This window comes from Heptranchias perlo, chromosome X, assembly GCF_035084215.1.
Source record: "Heptranchias perlo isolate sHepPer1 chromosome X, sHepPer1.hap1, whole genome shotgun sequence".
NCBI classification, from domain to species: Eukaryota; Metazoa; Chordata; class Chondrichthyes; order Hexanchiformes; family Hexanchidae; genus Heptranchias; species Heptranchias perlo.
The window spans coordinates 26,377,181-26,394,653 of record NC_090370.1 but is presented as its reverse complement, the minus strand read 5'-3'; the positions used below and the strand labels follow the sequence as shown (position 1 = coordinate 26,394,653).

At 43.2% G+C, this 17,473-nt stretch overlaps 2 long non-coding RNA genes across 4 annotated transcripts in view; one reads left to right on the top strand and one right to left on the bottom strand.

The window, feature by feature from the left end:
* Positions 1–1,026: 1,026 nt before the first annotated feature.
* The window catches only part of LOC137307130 (uncharacterized), a 42,312-nt gene continuing 25,865 nt past the window's right edge, over positions 1,027–17,473 (bottom strand). For 2 of the 3 annotated variants that reach the window (XR_010959049.1, XR_010959048.1), the window contains 2 exons: positions 3,581–3,652; positions 1,027–1,104 (listed from right to left, as the gene is read on the bottom strand). This is a non-coding gene — a long non-coding RNA (uncharacterized lncRNA). Of the gene's footprint in view, positions 1,105–3,054; positions 3,653–17,473 lie in introns of those variants that run through there. The other variant, XR_010959050.1, reaches the window with a different exon arrangement.
* Positions 13,710–15,481, top strand: LOC137307129 (uncharacterized). The gene is made up of 2 exons (XR_010959047.1): positions 13,710–13,856; positions 15,182–15,481. It is a non-coding gene; the product is annotated as an uncharacterized lncRNA (long non-coding RNA).

The following is a 17,473-nucleotide window of genomic DNA, read 5'->3' as shown; positions in this document are numbered from 1 at the left end:
TGTATTCAACGACTGAGCATCCACAGCCCTCTGGGGGGAGAGAATTCACAGATGCGCAAACCTCTGAGTAACGAAATTCCTCCTCATCTCAGTCTTAAATGGCCGACCGCTTATCCTGCGACTATGCTCCCTAGTTCCCGACTCTCCAGCCAATGGAAACGACATCTCAGCATCTATCCTGTCTCGTTTCGAGATTCTCTAGCCGGGGAAGGGGAAGCGAGAGGTAGAGGAAGAGGCAGGGAGAGGGAGAGAGACCGAGAGAGTGACGAACACACAAACTTAGAGTGACAGAGAGAGAGAGAGACAGGGAGAGAGGGAGAAAGAGAAGGAGAGTGATAGAGAGGGGGAGAAGGAGAGAGAGAGAGCAGGAGAGGGAGGGACGGGAGAGAGATAGAGAGACAGAGAGAGAAAACGACAGAGAGAGACAGAGTGGCAGAGAGAGACAGAGAGGCAGAGAGAGAAAGAGAGGGAGAGAGACGGAGATAGAGTCACATAGAGAGATAGAGAGAGATAGACAGAGAGACATACAAAGAGACAGAAAGCGACATAGCGAGAGGCAGATTGAGAGAGACAGAGAGAGAGAGAGAGACACACACACAAACACAGACAGGAAATGGGACAGAGAGAGAGACAGAGAGAAAGAGAGTCTGGAGAGGGAAGGGGAAAGAGACACAGCGGGACAGACAGAGGAAAACTGTGCAGCTTGAGGAAACGAATCTGTAATGATTAACAGAAAAAGGAGATAGAGAGTGAGAGAAAGATGGAGAAAGACAGATTGCGAGAGATAGAGAGACACCGAAAGCGAGACACAGAGTAGGGAGGGAGCAAAGGGGAAAACAATGAGAGAGAAAAAGACAAAAAGGACACAAAGAATGACAGAGAGCGAGTAGAGAAGAGTGAGACAGAGAGAGAGAGATAGGTGGAGAGGGGGGCAAAGAGAGAGATTGATGGAGAGAGCAATCCAGCTAGTCCCACTCCCCCGCCCTTTCCCCGTAGCACTGCATTTTTTCCTTTCAATTACTTATCCAGTTCCCTTTTGAAGGCCATGATTGAATTTTCCTCCACCACCCTCTCGGGCAGTGCATTCCAGATCCGAACCATTCACTGTGTAAAAAAAAATCCTCATGTCAATTTTAGTTCTTTTGCAAATTACCTTAAATCTAACTCCTCTGGTTCTTGACCCATCCGCCAGTTTCTCTCTTAATGCTCCCCCACTGACACTTGCTCCACTTGGCCCACCTCATTCACGAGATCCAAGTCCAGCAATGCCTCCTTCCTCGTTGGGCTGGAAACGGACTCGTTAAGAAAGTTATCCTGAATACATTTCAAAAATTACTCCCCCTCTGTGCCGCATATATGATTACTACCCCAGTCTATATTAGGATGGTTGAAGTCCCCCGTTATCACTGCTCTATGGCTTTTGCACCTCTCTGTAATTTCCCTGCAAATGTGCTCCTCGATATCCTTCCCACTGGTTGGTGGCCGACAGAATACACCCAGTAGTGTCATGGCACCTCTTTTATTTCTTAACTCTCTGACCCCTCCAAGACATCCTCTCCCTCCAGTACTGCATTATTCTCCTTGGGTGCCTGTGAGATTTCAGCTTGGTTCAGGTCGTTGGATTCGAAATCCATTGGGCTTTCCTCGGGCAGATTCGAACCCGGCTCGCAGTGGAACTTTTCAGTTATTCGATACCTGTTATTTTTCGTTCATCCTTTCAACCTGGAGATCACGGGCCCTGAAACTGCTCAGAGTTTTCTCCAATACCTTTTATTCTCGTGTCAGTGGCCGCGTGGTCGAATGGAAAAGGCGCTTGATTTCAGTCTGAATCGTGTTGCTGTTAGAAGATTACAGCTTCGAGTCCTGTCGCGTTGTTTTTAGACACAGGGCGTAACCTTTTCCTACATGTTCCGAATGTGTTTTACACCCGACCATTTCTAACTCAGAGTCTTCAGTCTGTCCGGCATTTTTTTACATCCCGTGGCGAGAGAGGATCTCCCACTGAAGTTTACTTACAAAAGTTGACTCTCCATTTTCAATATTATCGAATTCCCATTCCCTCGAAGAACGAAGCCAAGCAGAAGGAGGGAATAACATCGAATTACAGAGAATGTTCAGCACAGAAACAGGCCATTACGGCCCAACTGATCCATGCCGGTGTTTATGCTCCACACGAGCCTCCTCCCGACTGATTTCATCTAATCCTATCAATATAACCTTATATTCCCTTCTGCCTCAGTGATTGAGGGAGAGGTTTTGAAGATGTTTTGGGTGCTCTTGATCGGCACATAAAAGCCGGTCCGCCCATTTAATGCTCGGTTTGGCACAAATCCAACCTCTCAGCAAGGACTGTGTTTGAAAAACCCACATTCAGTTTAAGTAAGACCTTCAGATCCGTAGCGGCCGAAGTGTTGACTCTCTGTGACACACAGCCGCTTGCTGAAGTTTGTTTTGAGTGCTGCACCTCGACTTTTCACAATTCACTATAAAATGACATCGAATTTACAGCACACAAACAAAGCCATTCGGCCCAACAGGTCCATGCCATAGTTCATGCTTCACACGAGTTTCTTCCCATTCTGCTTCACCTCAGTCTATCATGATATCCTTACATTCCTTTCTTCCTCATGTACTTATCTAGCTTCCCCTTAAATGCATTCATGCTATTCAGCTCAACTACTCCTTGTGCTAACACGCTCTACATTCCAACGACTCTCTGGGTAAAGACGTTTCTGCTGAATTCCTATTGGTTTACTGCTGAATTTCTGATATTTTTGCATCCTAATTTTGGTCTCCCCCACATGTGGAAACATTCTCCCTCCGTCGACCCAAGACAACCCCTTCATCATTTTAAAGACTTCTATAAGGTCACCTCTCGGATTTCACTTTTCCAGAAAAATGCACCACAGCCTGTTCAGTCTTCCCTGATCGTTATAATGTCTCAGTTCTGGTATCACCATTGCAAATCATTTTGCACTTTTTCCAGTCCCTCTACGGGATTTTTGTACCATGGGGACCAGAAATGTGCTCAGTACTCCAAGTGAGGTCCATTCAAAGTGCTATATCAGTTTAACATGACTTCTCTGCTTTTTAATTCTATTCTTCCAGAAATTAACCCCAGTGCTTTGTTTGCACTTTCTATGGCCTTGTTGACCTGCCTAGGCCCTGATCTCTGGAATTCCCTTCCTAAACCTCTCCGCCTCTCTACCTCTCTCTCTTCCTCATGGACACTCCTTTAAACCTATCTATTTGACCAGACATTTGCTCACCTATCTCCTTATGTGGGTCCTTTTCAAATTTTGTTTGGTAACACTCCCGTGAAGTGCCTTGGGACGTTAAGGGCATGATATGAATGTAAGTTCTTGTTGTTGTAGCATTGCCACATTTAATAATTTATGAATCGATATCTCTCGGACTCCTTGTGCTTCTACGCCACGAAGAAACTTATTTTTCAAGGAAATGTATTGAAGCGACCGGAGTTTAAACTGTCCACTATTTCCCAGGGGACTCCCGTTAACCTGCAAGTTCAAGCCCGAAGGGAAGTGGTGATTCTGTTCTGTCAAGGAATGGGAAAGCTTACCTGTGCTGTGTGCTCTTTGCTGCGGGCTTCAGTTGCAGTTCTACCGCTGTGGACACTTGAGGTCCGCAAGACCTGGTAGGACAGAAACACGTGCATTCATTGCAAAAATGTGCAACATGGACTTGAAACATCTGTCATCGCTACAACATTATGTAACAAAGGCCTGGAACATCTGCAATCGCTACAACAATGTGCGACATAGGCCTGAGACATCTCTATTCATTGCAAAAATCTCAACAAAAAGGTGTAACATGGGCCAGAAACAACTCTCGTCTCTGCAGCAATATATGAAATAGGCCTGAAACATTTCTAATGTCTGCAATATTCTGCAACAGGGCAGAAACATCTCTGATCTCTGCAACAAGTGTTACATAAGCCTGAAGCCCATCCATTAATTACAGAAATGTGCAACATAGCCTGAAACATCATCACTCTTCGCAGCAATGTATAACATGTGCCGGAACAATCTGTCATCGCTGCAACAATGTGTCGCATGGGCCCGAAAAATCTCTAATCTCTATCACAATGAGTAACCACATCTCTAATCTCTACCACAATGGGACTGGAACATCTCTAATCTCTGCAACGATGTGTACATAGGCCTGATACATTTCTAACCTCTACAACAATGTATATAATAGACCTGGAACAAGTCTAATTTCTAGAAAAATGCGTAACATAGACCTGAAACATCTGCAATCGCTACAACAATGTGTAACATAGGCATGAAGCATCTGTAATCGTTCTAACAATATACAGCATAAGCCTCAAATATATCTAATCTCCACAATAATGTATAAAATAGGCCTGAAACATGTCCAATCTCGACGTCAATGTATAAAATAGGGCTGAAACACCTCTAATCTCAACAACAGTTTGTATCGTCAACCTGAAACATCTCTAATCTCTGCAACAATCTATAACATAGGCCTGAAATACCTCAGCTCATTGCAAAGATGAGCAACATAGATATGAAACATTGTAATATTCACAACAATGTGTAACATGAACCTGAAACATTTGTCGTTTAAAGAACAATGAGGAACACACGACTGAAACATATCTAGTCTCTACCACAATGTATAACATAGACAGGAAACATTTAAAATCTCTGCACCAATGTCTGACTTAAGCCTGAAACACCAACAATCTCTGCAACAATGTATAACATAGGCATGAAACGAATCTAATCTCTACAACAACCCGTAATATAGGTCAGAAATATCTGTAATTTTTGCAAAAATGTATAACTTGGGACTGAAACATCAAGAATTTCGACAACAATGCGTAACATAGGCCTGACGACCTCTGTTCATTGCAAAAAATCTGCAACATGGACCTGAAATATCTGTCATCTCTACAACATTATGTAACAAAGACCTGGGACATCTGCAAACGCTACAACAATGTGCAACATAGGCCTGAAACATCTCTAATCTCGACAACGATATGTAATATAGGCCCGAAACATCTCTAATCTCTGCAACAATGTACAAAATAAACCTGGAACATCGCTAATTTCTAGAAAAATGCGTAACATCGGCCTGAAACATCTGCAATCTCTCAACAATGTGTAGCATAGGCATGGGAAACCTGTAATCGCTAGAACAATGTACAGCATAGGCTTGAAAAGGTATAATCTCTGCAACAAACTGTAACACAGGCCTGAAACATCTGTAATCGGCACAAGAAAGTACAGCATCGGCATGAAAATGTGTAATCTCTGCAACGATGTGTAAGATAGGCTTGAAACAATTGTAATCTCTCCAGCAATGTATATCGTGAGCCTGAAATATCTCTAATCTCTACATCAATGTATAAAATTGGCTTGAAACATCATTAATCTCCACAACAATGTATAACACGGGAATTAAACATCACTAATCTCTACAACAATGTATAACACGGGAATGAAACTTCATTCATCTCCACAACAATGTATAACAGGGGAATGAAACATCATTAATCCAGACAACAATGTATAAGAGGGCAATGAAACATCACTAATCTGTACAGCAATGTATAAGATAGGCCTAAAACATCTCCAATCTCTGCAACAATGTATAACACGGGAATGAAACATCACTAATCTCTACAACAATGTATAACAGGGGAGTGAAACTTCACTAATCTCTATATCAATATATAACACGGGAATGAAACATCACTAATCTCTGCAACAAAGTATAAGATAGGCCTGAAACATCTCCAATCTCTGCAATGATATAAAACATAAGCCTGAATCAAATCTAACCTCGACAACAACCTGTAACAGAGACAAGAATCTTCGGCAATTTTTGCTACAATGTATAACATGGGCCTGAAACATTCCTAATTTCTGCAACAGCATGTATCATGGGCCTAATTAACTCTATTCATTGCAAAAATGTGCAACACGGGCCTGAAACATCTCTCATCTTCACAACATGATGTAATAAATGCCTGGAATATCTGCAATGGCTACCACAATATGTAACATGGGTCTGTGACATCTCGACTCGCTGCAGCAATATATGAAATAGGCCTGAAACATCTCCAATGATACAACAATGTGTAATATAGGCCTTAAGCAGCTCCAATATCTACAACAATATGCAACATAGGCCTGGAGCATCTCTAATCTCTGCAACATTGTATAACATGGGCCTGGAACATCTCCAATCTCTCGAACAATGTATAACAACGGACTCAATCATTTCCACTCATTGCAAAATTGTGCAACAGAGACCGGAAACGTCTGTAATCTTCGCAACAGTGTGTAAGAGAGGCCTGAAACATCTGTAATCTCTGAAACAATGTATCACATAGGCCAGAAACAGCACTAATCTCTACAACGATGTGGAACACAGGCCTAAATTACCACTTTTCATTGCAAAAATGTGCAACGCAGACCTGAAATAACTGTTATCTTCTCAACAATGTACAACATGGGACTGAAACATCGGTCTTCTGTACAACTATGGTAACACAGGCCTGAAACATCTGTAATCGTTAAAGCAACGTGAAATATAGGCCAGAAGCATCTGTAATCTCTACAACAACCCGGAACATAGGCCTGAATCATCTGCAATCTCTGAGACATTTTTAATCTCGACAACATTGTTTAAAATAGACCTGGAACCTCTCTGATCTCTACAACAATGCATAACAAAGGCATGAAAAAACTCGAATCTTGACAACAATGCAAAAAAATAGACCTGGAACGTCTCTAATCTGTACAAAGATGCGTAACACCGGCTTGAAACATCTGCAATCCCAACAACAATGTATCACATGAGCTAGAAACATTTCTAATCTCCATAACAATGTGTAATACAGGCCTGAAACATGTTATCTATACAGCAACGTGTAACACAGGCTGCAACGCCTGTAATCGCGACTGCAACGTGCAGCATCGTCCTGATAGATGTCTAATCTCTACTACAATGTCTAAAGTAGGCTTCAAACATCTTCAATCTCTACAACAATGTGCAACATAGGCCTGAAACACATGTAATCTCTTCAAAAATGTGTAACATGGCCCTCCAACATCTCGAAGCTCAAAAGCAATCTATAACATAGGCTGGAAACATTTCTAATCTCGGAAAATGTCTAACATAGGCCTGAAACATCTCTAATCTCTTCAACAATGTGTAGCATTGGCCTGAAACATCTCTAATCTCGACAACAATGTGTTACATAGTATTACAAGATATAAAAGTGACAGGGCCATGATATACATTGTTGCAACGATCACAGATGTTTCGGGCCTATTTTACAGATTGTTCTGGAGATTAGAGATGTTTCAGGCCCATGTTACACATTGATGTAGAAATTAGATATATTTCAGACATATGTTATACACTGTTGCAAGAGATTGGAGATGTTTCAGGCTTATGTCACACATTACTGTCGGGATTGGAGACGTTTTTACCCTTTGTCATACATTTTTGTAGTGATTATTATCTGAATGGTGATAGATTGCGAAAAGGGGAGGTGCAATGAGACCTGGGTGTCCTCGTACACCAGTCGCTGAAAGCAAGCATTCAGATGCAGCAAGCAGTTACGAAGGCGAATGGTATGTTGGCCTTCATTGCATCAGGATTTGAGTACAGGAGCAGGGATGAAGAGAAATTTCTTCACTCAGAGGGTGGTGAACCTGTGGAATTCTCTACCACAGAATGCAGTGGAGGCCAAGTCATTAGATGTATTTGAGAAGGAGATAGATATATTTCTTAATGCTAAAGGGTGAGGGGGAAAAAGCGGGAACAGGATGCTGAGTTCGACGATAAGCCATGATCATTTTGAATGGGGGAGCAGGCCCGAAGGGCCGAATGGCCGACTCTTGCTCCTATTTTCTATGTTTCTATGTTTCTATGATTAGAGTTGTATCAGGCCCATTTTCTACATTGTTGCAGGCCGATGTTATGCATTGTTGTAGAGATTAGAGATGTTCCACGTCAATTTTATCGATTGTTGTATAAATTAGTGATGTTTGAGGACCATGTAAGATATTGCTGTAGCGATTGCAGATATTTCAGGCCGATGTTACACATTGTTGTAGAGATGCCAGCTGTTTCAGGATAATGTTATACATTGTTGCAAAGATTACAGATAGTTGAGGGCTTTGTTGCTCATTGTTGCAATGGGTAGAAATGTTTCGGGCCTGTGTCCCACCTTGTTTTACAGATTAGTGATGTTTCAGTCCTACGTTACACATTGTTTTAGGCATTGGAAATGATTCAGGTCTTTGTTATACATTGTAACAGATGTTACAGATGTTTTAAGCCTATGTTACATCTTGTTGCAGAGATTAGAAATGATCCTGGCCTATATTATACATTGTTAGAGATATTAGAGATGATTCATGCCTATTTTATATCTTGTTGCAAAAATCAGAGCCGCTTGCTGCCTATGTTATATATTATTGTTGAGTTTAGAATGGTTTCAGGCCTTTTTTTTATATTGTTGCAGAGAGTAAAGATTTTTCTGACATGTGTAACACATTTTTGTTGAGATTAAAGATGCTTCAGTTCTTTTTTATACATTGCTGCAGAGATTAGATATGTTTAAGGCCTATGTTACATCTTGTTGCAGAGATTATATGTTTCAGGCCCATGTTATACATTGTTGTAGATATTGGAGCTGATATAGGCCCATGTTATACATTGTTGTGGCATTTAGAGAAGTTTCAGGCTTATTGTATACATTGTGTAAGAGATTAGAGACGTTTCTGGTTTATGGTACACATTGTTGTTGAGATTAGAGAAGATTTAGCCTTATTGCATACATTGATGTAGAGATTAAATATGTTTCAGGCATATGTTATATATTGTTGCAGACAATAGAAATGTTTCAAGCCTATGTTATATATTTTTGTGGAGTTAAGAGAAGTTTTAGACCCATGTTATGCATTGTTGTCATAATTAGAGATGTTTCAGGCCTATTTTATATATTGTTGCAAATATTAGAGACGTTTCTGACCTAAGTCATATATTATTGTTGAGATAGCGATGTTTCAGAGCTATGCTTTATATTGTTGCAGGGATTGGAAATGTTGCAGGCCTATGTTACAAGTTGTCGTAACGATTGCAGATGTTTCAGGCCTATTTTATACATTGTTGCAACGATTGCCGATGTTTCAAGCCTATGTTACACAGTGGTTCAGAGATTAGTAATGTTTCAGGCCTGTGTTACACATTGTTGTGTACATTAGAGATGTTTCAGGCCTATGTTACACATTGTTGTGTACATTAGAGATGATTCAGGCCTATGTTACACATTGTTGTGTACATTAGAGATGATTCAGGCCCATGTTACACATTTCACTGCTCTTTCCTCAAAGCCCTGCAATTATTTACCCTTCAAGAATTTATCCAATTCACTTTTACACATTAGTATGAAAGTTACTATTGAATCTGCTTCCACCACTTTTCAGGCAGCGCATTCCAGATCATTACAACTCGCTGCGGAAAAAAACCGACCGCATATCTTCACTGGCTCTTTTGCCGATCATCTTAAATCTGAGTCCTTTGGTTACCGACCCGTTTGCCACTGCAAACAGCTTCTAATTATTTACTCTATTAAAACTGTTAATGATTTTGCATACCTCTATCAAATCACCCCTTAACTTTTTTCTATTCCAAGGAGAACAAAGCAGTTTCTTCAGTCACTCCACATAATTGAAGTCCCTCATCCCAGGAATCAATCTAGTAAACCTCTTCTGTACCTTCTCTGAGGCTTTGACATCCTTCCTAAAGTGCGGTGCTCAGATTGGACATAATACTCCCGTTGAGGCCTAAGCATTGTTTTATAAAGTTTTAGTATATTATTCTTCCATTTGTCCTCTATCCTCTATTAATAAAGTCCGGGATCTCTCATCTTTTACTGCCTTCTCAACTTGTCCTGCCACCTTCAAAAATTTGTGCACATATACCCACAGATCGCTCTGTTCCCCCACATTGCCTCTCCTATTCTTCCAGCAAACGGATCACTTCACACTTCTCTTCGTTAATTTACATCTGCCATGGATGGACCCATTTCACCAGTCTGTCTGTGTCCTCCTGAAGACTGTTACTATCCTCTACATTGTTTACCCCGTTTCTGAGTTTCGTCTCTTCTGCTAACTTTCAAATTATATCCTGTATACCCAAGTCCAGGTGTTTAATATATACCAGTCCAGGATCACTCTGGGCCTGTTTAGTTGGGGTGTGCTGTCAGTCACGGATCATTCTGTGCCTGTTTAGTTGGGGTGTGCTGTCAGTCCCGAATCATTCTGTGGCTGTTTAGAATGGGTGTGCTGTCAGTCCCGAATCATTCTGTGTCTGTTTAGAATGGGATGTGCTGTCAGTCCCGGATCATTCTGTGTCTGTTTAGTTGGGGTGTGCTGTCAGTCCCGAATCATTCTGTGGCTGTTTAGTTGGGGTGTGCTGTCAGTCACGGATCATTCTGGGCCTGTTTAGAAGGGGTGTGCTGTCAGCCCCGAATCATTCTGTGGCTGTTTAAAAGGCGTGCGCTGTCGGTCCCAGATCATTCCATGCCTAGAATCATAGAGTCATAGAAAAATTGCGGAACAGAATGAGGCCATTCTCCCCATCGTGTACGCGCCAGCTGAGAAACGAGCCATCCAGCCCAATCCCACGTTCCCGCATTTTGTCCATGGTCCTGTAGGTCAAGGCTCTTCAGGTGCACATCCAGGCATTTTTTAAATGAGTTGAGGGTTTCTGCCTCTACCACCCTCTCAGGCAGTGTGTTCCAGACGCCCACCACTCTCTGGGTTTAAAAAGATTCCTCATTTCCGCTCTAAACCTTCTGCAAATCACTTTAAATTCATGCACCCTGATTATTGACCCCTCCACTAAGGGAAATAGGTCCTTCCAACCTGCTCTATCTTGGCCCCTCATAATTTAGGACACCTCAATCAAATCACCCCTCCGCCTCCTCTATTACAAGGAAAACAACACCAGCCGAGGTAAAATTCTCCAGTCCTGGCAACATCCTCGTAAATCTCCTCTGCAGCCTCTCTCGTGCAATTACATCCTTCCAGCAATGTGGTGATCAGAACTGTGCGCAGTACTCAAATTGTGGCCTCAGTTGTGTTTTATACAGTTCCAGCATAACATCCCTGCTTTTATATTCTATGCCTAGGCTAACAAAGGAAAGCATTCCATATGCCTTCTTAACCACCTTATCAACCTTTCCTGCAACCTTCAGGGATCTGTCGATATGCACTCCAAGGTCCCTCACTTCATCTATACCTCACAGTATCCTCTCATTTATTGTGTATTCCCTTGCCTTGTTTGCTCTCCTCAAATTCATTACCTCGCACTTCTCCGGATTGAATTCCATTCGCCACTTTTCTGCCCACCTGACCAGTACATTGATATCTTCCTGCAGTCTACAGCTTTCCTCGTCACTGTCAACCACAAGGCCTATCTTTGTGTCATCCGCAACTTTCTTAATCGTGCCCACTACGTTTCAGTCCAAATCGTTAATGTATACCACAAAAAGAAAAGGACCTGGTACCGAGCAGTGCGGCACCCCACTGGAAACAGCCTTCCAGTGGCAAAAATATCCGTCAACCATTACACTTTGCTTCCTGCAAAAGAGCCAATTTCGGATCCAATTTGCCACTCTCCCTTGGATCCCATGGGCCTTTACTTTTTTGATCAATCTGCCATGTGGGACCTTGTCAAAAGCCTTGTTAAAATCCATGTGGACTACATCAATTGCGCTACTCTCATCGATCCTCCTTGTCACCTCATCGAAACATTCCATCAAGTCAGTCAGACACGATCTCCCCTTAACAAATCCGTGCTGACTGTCCTTGATCAGTTCATGCCTTTGCTAAGTGACAGTATATCCCGTTCCTCAGAATTGATACCAATAATTTGCCAACCACTGAGTTTAGGCTGACTGGCCTGTAATAATCGGCCGATCCCTCACTCCCTTTTTAAACAGCGGTACAATGTTCCCAGTCCTCCAATACTCCTGCACTGCCCCTGTATCCAGTAAAGTTTGAACAATGATTGTTGAAGCCTCCGCTATTTCCTCCCTGTCTTCTTTGAACGGCCTCTGATACATTTCATCCGGCCCGAGTGATTTATCCCGTTTCAAAGAAGCTAATCCTCTTAATACTTCCTCTCTCACTATATTTATCCCATCCAATATTTCACACTCCTCCTCAACTTCAATCCCCAATCATTTAGTTTTTATTTAAAGGGGATGCGCTGTCATTTCCGGATCATTCTGTGTCTGGTTAAAAAGGGTTTGCTGTTAGTCCCGGATCATTCTGTCCGTTTAAAAGGGATGCGCTGTCAGTCCCGGATCATTCTGTATGTTTAAAAGGGATTTGCTGTCAGTACCGGATCATTCTGTGTCTGTTTCAAAAGGGTTTGCTGTTAGTTCCGGATCATTCTGTCCCTGTTTAAAAGGGGTGTGCTGTCATTCCCGGATCATTCTGTGTCTGTTTTAAAGGGGTGTGCTGTCATTCCCGGATCATTCTGTGTCTGTTTTAAAGGGGTGTGCTGTCATTCCCGGATCATTCTGTGTCTGTTTTAAAGGGGTGTGCTGTCATTCCCGGATCATTCTGTATCTGTTTAAAAGGGGTTTGCTGTTCGTCCCGAATCATTCTGTGTCTGTTTAAAAGGGATGTGCTGTCAGTCCCGGATCATTCTGTGGTTGTTTAAAAGGGGTTTGCTGTTAGTCTCGGATCATCCTGTCCCTGTTTAAAAGGGCTGTGCTGTCAGTCCCGGATCATTCTGTGGTTGTTTAAAAGGGGTTTGCTGTTAGTCTCGGATCATCCTGTCCCTGTTTAAAAGGGGTGTGCTGTCAGTCCCGGGTCATTCCGTGTCAATTTAAAAGCGATGTGCAGTCAGTCCATGAACATTCTGTGTCTGTTTACCGGTAGAACAGAGATCAGACTGTGAAATACTAAGGAGCAAGGTGAGCGAGCAGGTGCGACGGGTTATATATTGACTTCACGTGGAGATAATACTGTAGTTGGAGTTGATGGGTTAAATGTCCTGTTCGTGTATCTGTCACATTCTGTCACCTGAACTCACGTGTTAAGCCTTTTAGTTGGGCCACAGCTCACAACCTTGTGATCTGAAAGATCGAGAACTGCCAACTTCGTCCAGCTGCCAACTGATCAACAGTCACACAGAAAGGAAACAACTTTTCCCAGGATTTTTTCAGAGAGCGGTCAGTCCCCGTGTGTCTGATGAAAAAATGCAGACAACTCTCTGTGCCAGAACTGATGGAAGCTCTTCTCTCGGTTCTTGGAGTCATCACACCAGAGACATCACACCAGATGGCATATTAAAGTGCACGGGAAGCGTGCAGGAGAGAGGGGTCTGATTTCGAGCTCATGTGGATGCAATACTTTGGGTGGAGTTAAGGGTGAAATGTCCTGCTTGTGTGCCTGGCACATCCTGTCAGATCAGCTCGAGTTTTAAAACCAGAAGTGGGGCCAAAAACACAACCTTGTGATCTGAAAGATAGAGAACTGCCAACTGAGGCAAGCTGCCAACTGATTCACGGTTACACAGAAGGGAAATTCGTTTTCTCCGAATATTTTCAGAGAGTCCCTCCCCGTGTATGCGATTATAAATACAGCAAACTCTCTGAGTCTAGATACAGAACTTGTGTACTCCAGCCGTCTGATCCTGACTCTGAGGAACTCAGCGGAAGATGATGAAAGTCCTGCTCTTGGTATTTGGAGTCCTGGTGCTGACTCAGTCCATCACTGTTGATTGGTGGAGGTTGGGAGGACGCGTCGTTGTCGCAAGTCGCGGAGGTAAGTTTCTCTGATCTCGCAACACCAAGTTTTGTTTAAACTATTTTATGATCTGAATGAAGCTCACGGTTTGATTGGTTAAATGAATATTATTGTAAGAATGATTGAAGAATTTAACCTGAACCAACTAAATCCCCCGATTGTTTAGTCGGTACCTGAGCGGGTAGTGGGGATGGTGGGTGTTGTTTGATGATCCAAACAGACCAGGAATTAAAGCACAAATTACTGGCCAGTGCCAAGTCAGTGGATCTCAGCCGGAGCATTGACCTGTTTGGGAGACTCAGTAATTGGTCTCAGTTCCCAGGTATTAGGGAGGGCGAAACTCACAGTTCCTGCTCCCAATCAGTGCTACCTGCTACAAAGTGTAAGAGTGCGAACGGCATCAGGAACTCCTTCAGCCCCTTTCCCCCACACTCACTGCTCAGACCCAGATGAAGAATGGTGAATTGGGAGCGATACTGGAGGCATCTGTGGAACCGGACCCCAGACACGAGTCAGATTTTCATAACATGAGGGGAAGGGATTGGATCAAAAGGGTTTCAAAACAGGTTTCTGAATCCTAATAATTCTGCAGTCTACATAGAGATCAGAATATGAGGACATGAACTGAGTAGAGGAATCAACAGTGAAACTATCAAGTTCAGTCGCCGGGTGTCAGTTTGCCTCAGTTGGGAATTGAGTGAACATGTTGTGGGTTGATGTTCCACTCCAGTACATACAGCCCAGCACTGGGGGAGTGCTGCACTGTTGGAGGTGTCATTTTTGAATGAATCGTTAAACGGAGACCTTGTCTTCCCGTTCATGGGGCAGGAAACATTTGGTGGCATTATTTGAAGAGCTGGGAGTTCTCCTGGTGTCTTGGACCAACATTACTCTCTCAACTAACATGACCAGAAACTCCCCACACTGTCAATCTCATTTTCTGTTTGTGGGACTTTGCTGTGAGCAATTTGGTGCCAACATGGTGTCGGCACTTCAGAAATAATCCTTTGTCTTTGAAACACCTTCGACCCTTCTGTTGACGGGAAAGGCTCGATATAAATGTCAGATCTTTCTTTTCTTTGTCTCTGGTCTCAGATAGCGGGAATGGTGGGCTCCATTCTGTGGAAAACCTATTGTGCTGCCCTTGAGAACAAAGAGTGAGTCTCTACAGGTCGGGGAGAGGTCAATGCGAGGTTTAATGAAGTAAAAATGAGCTGAGGTTCATGTGTGGTCCAGAGTCAGTCCCGGTAACACGGACAGACTCAGCTTCATGTTTTCTCATTGATCTCCCACCCTCTTTGTTCAGAACGGTCAATTAATTAACTCTTCGTTTTGTATTTTAGTGCACGTTTTCAACTGCAGCTCGCTTGGAGCAATGTGTCGTGAGGGATCTTGTAACACAAACGAGGAGACTCTGCTGCTGATCTGCCACGATGGGTTCCATTGTTGCAGGCCGAACTAGTGAAAGATCCAGTGATGGATTCTCACCAGCCCGAGCGCTCCAAGTTCTCACTGAATGAAACCTTCGTTCACGGGGAGCAGGCTCTGTTTGATTGTGTTCGTCCCATAACCCTCGGACCCTGTATTACTGCTGTCTGAATAATGGGCTGTACTCAGAAATAAATCTCACTGCATTGATCACAGCTTCATATCCGTGTCTTGTTTCTCTTTTGGATCATTGTGTCCCAGGTTTGCATGCTCAGGGGTCTTATGAGGCTGCGGGAAGATGTCGGAATCGTCGGTAATGAGAAGAGGAGACCAGAGCAGGGAATCTCTGAAAGTGCCTAATAACACATTCAGAAAATTACTGAAATAAGACAGGCGTTCAAGGTTCAAGATATCTCACTTGACCGGGTTTCTTCAGGAAGATTGGAAGGAGACACACATTGCATCAGGCCCATCAGATTGCTTGATTGGTCATTAAAGCGGGAGCTTTAACTCTGAATCTAGCCCGTGCTCTTCCTGCCCTGGGAGTATTTGATGGAGACAGTGTAGATGGGGCTTCACTCTCTATCTAACCCTTGCCGTACCTGCCCTGGGAGAGTTGATGTGCCAGTGTTGAGGGAGATTGACAAGAGACCCATGTGAATCTGGCAGTATAACTCGATGCTGTTGGATGAAGCTGCTCTGACATCAGTAACTATATCAAAATCATTACTTCCTGAACACAATTGTATGGGTTCAAAACCTGTGATTATAACCCAACAGCGCTCTTACATTAGAAGAATAAAAAATATAAGAAATATTTAACTGTGTTGGGAAGCAAAGATAAAACATGTTCCAACTTCTGTCGCTCTCTCTGCCTCTGCCGAATCTCTCGGTCTCGTTTTCACTCACTCTTTCTCTCTTTGACTTAATTTATCTCTCTCTATGCTTCATCTTTCTCTGCCTCTGATTTCTCTGCCTCTGTTTATTTAACTCTGGCCCTGTCACTCCCTGCCTCGTTCTCCCTCTTTCATTCAGTTTGACGGGGTCTCTCTTTTCGATCTCTCAATCGCTCTCTCTCTCTCGCTACCTCTAGCTTATTTCACTCTGCCTCGTCTCTCTTACACTTCCTGCCTTGTTCTCTTCTCTATCTCTCGTTCCCTCTTCTTGCCTCGCTCTCATTCCCCCTCACTCCATCTGTATCGTCCCTCTCTCTTCTCTCTGCATCATTGTTTCTCGCCAACTCTGCCGCTTTCCTGTCTCTCGCTCGTCTTTCTCTCTCTGCCTCATTCTCTTCCTTTCCATCGCTGCTGCTCTAACTTCCCTCCCCCCTTTCTATCTCTCTGCCTTATTCTATCTCGCCTACCCTCTCTTCTCTCTCTCTCTAAATCTCCCTCTCTCTCACTTATTTCCACCTGTCACTGTTTCCTATCTGTCTGTCACTTACCCACTTTCTCTCTCTGTCCGGGTCTTCGTTCTAAGTTAAGATCCCTGATGCAACAGGACTATCCAAACACAAACACTTTCACACTGATCCCAGCCTGTACTCTGAACACATTGCATGAGCTGATCACAGCTTCTGCACCCCTAGTTCGCAAATGAGCTGCTCAGGATGTGCAAGGCCCACCAGTGGCATGGAATCCTGCAAGATTTTGACATTGCTCGAGAGCGAAGCCTGCTTTTGGTCCTAACTTCTGCTGCACCTCTGCCTCCACGTCTCATGCAGCCTCGATTCTTGAACTAATTTTATTATCTTCCATCCTCAAGTGACATTTACACACTCTTCTTCATCCATGAATTATCCATGCCTCTGATTTGGTTCTCTCTGCGAATCTTTTGGACCTTGTTTTTCCTTATTTTTGACAGTCCGTCTCTGTTACTGAATCTGTTTGTTCATTTTCTAATTTGATGTGAAATTTTTGAATAGCTGGCAAGCAATACCTGATATTTTGCTCAGCGTATTTCCACAAATTGAGATGAATCTAGGGAGCAGAAATTAACCAAATGAACCTTCTTTGAATCTTCTCTAAGGCAAGTATATCTTTCTTTAGGTAAGGAGGCCAAAACTGTACACAGCACTCCAGGTGCGATCTCACCAGAGCCCTGTACAATTGCAGCAAGTCCCCCTTACTATTTAACCCAACCCCCTTGCAATAAAGGCTAACATGCCATTTGCCATCCTAATTGATTGTCGTACCTGCATGCTAACT